The sequence below is a fragment of the Nelumbo lutea genome, chromosome 1, assembly GCF_056320005.1.
Source record: "Nelumbo lutea isolate HS-2025 chromosome 1, American lotus-T2T, whole genome shotgun sequence".
NCBI lineage: Eukaryota > Viridiplantae > Streptophyta > Magnoliopsida > Proteales > Nelumbonaceae > Nelumbo > Nelumbo lutea.
Genome location: NC_142684.1, coordinates 111150975 through 111152269, shown reverse-complemented (window position 1 = coordinate 111152269; position 1295 = coordinate 111150975). Strand labels below are relative to the sequence as shown.

The 1295-nt window shown below is 38.8% G+C and overlaps 1 non-coding gene across 1 annotated transcript; it reads right to left on the bottom strand.

Annotated features, from left to right (window-relative positions):
- Positions 1–814: 814 nt before the first annotated feature.
- Positions 815–921, bottom strand: LOC148876799 (small nucleolar RNA R71). The gene has a single exon (XR_016106230.1). It is a non-coding gene; the product is annotated as a small nucleolar RNA R71 (small nucleolar RNA).
- Positions 922–1295: the final 374 nt, after the last annotated feature.

Below are 1295 nucleotides of genomic sequence, written 5' to 3'. Positions count from 1 at the left end.
ATATTGACCTTTACTAGTATAGTTTCAGCAGTTCAGATTTGTGTAATCTCATCACTGATTTCAGCAATGTGAAGAGAAGGAATTTGTAAATTGTTGTTCTACTCTCAGAGGTTACTGATTAAGAATTTGTAAATTGCTATTGAATTCTGTATATTGAATAAGATGTTGGTTTAGATATGCTTTTAGTTTGCTGCATTTATTTATTTTAGGATGTAGGCTTTTGTATTCCAAAAATTCACTTTACATTTTCAGTTTTGATAAGGTTAGTTATTTATATTCTTCTATGTTATCTTGTTTACTGCCTTGAATTTCACAGTTTCTGACAAGCAAAGTCGAGTTGGAGGAAATCCTCTACGACCCGGAGATTGAAAGAACCCTCCTTGTCCGTCTAAGAGCAGCTAGACAAATCCAGCAAGAAGCTCAAGAAGCTCAAGAAATGGTTGAGTAGAGGGCTATGATGGATTATGCCAAACCCACACTCACTGGAGCTGCCTCTAGCATTATCAGGCCCGATATTGCTGCTAACAACTTTGAAATCAAACCGACCATCATACAAATGATTAAAAACATAGTGCAATTCTGTGGTTTGGCCGATGAAGATCCCAATGCACACATTTCTAACTTTTTAGAAATATGTGACACATTCAAACACAATGGGGTAAGTGATGATGCCATTAGGCTGAGGTTATTCCCATTTTCTTTGAAGGATAAAGCCAAAGCATGGCTGAATTCATTACCGGCAGGATCAATAGCTACGTGGGATGAAATGGCCAGCCGTTTTCTCTCTAAATATTTTCCCCCTTCTAAAACTACTAAAATGAGGAATGACATCACTACTTTTTTCTAGCAAGAGAGGGAATCTTTATTTGAGTCATGGGAACGATACAAGGAGCTGTTGAGGAGAGTTCCTCATCATGGCCTTCCCATATGGTTGCAAGTGCAGACTTTCTATAATGGTCTTACCGACTCAAATAAGACATATTAGATGCTGCAGCCGGAGGGTCCACAAATAATAAAACTCCTGAGGTTGCCCATGCACTTATTGAGGAAATGGCAGCCAACAACTATCAATGGCATTCTAAAATGACTCAAACTAAGAAGCAGCAAGGCCTGCATAATGTTGATACTTATACAACACTATCTACACAAATAGGAGCACTCAGTAAGAAAATTGATGAAATGCAGATAGACACCATGCATGTGTAGCCTCTTACTTGTGAATTGTGTGGGGGAGGCCACATCAGCACTGACTGCCAAGTTGGCAATCAGTTCAGGCCATCTACTGAACAAATCAA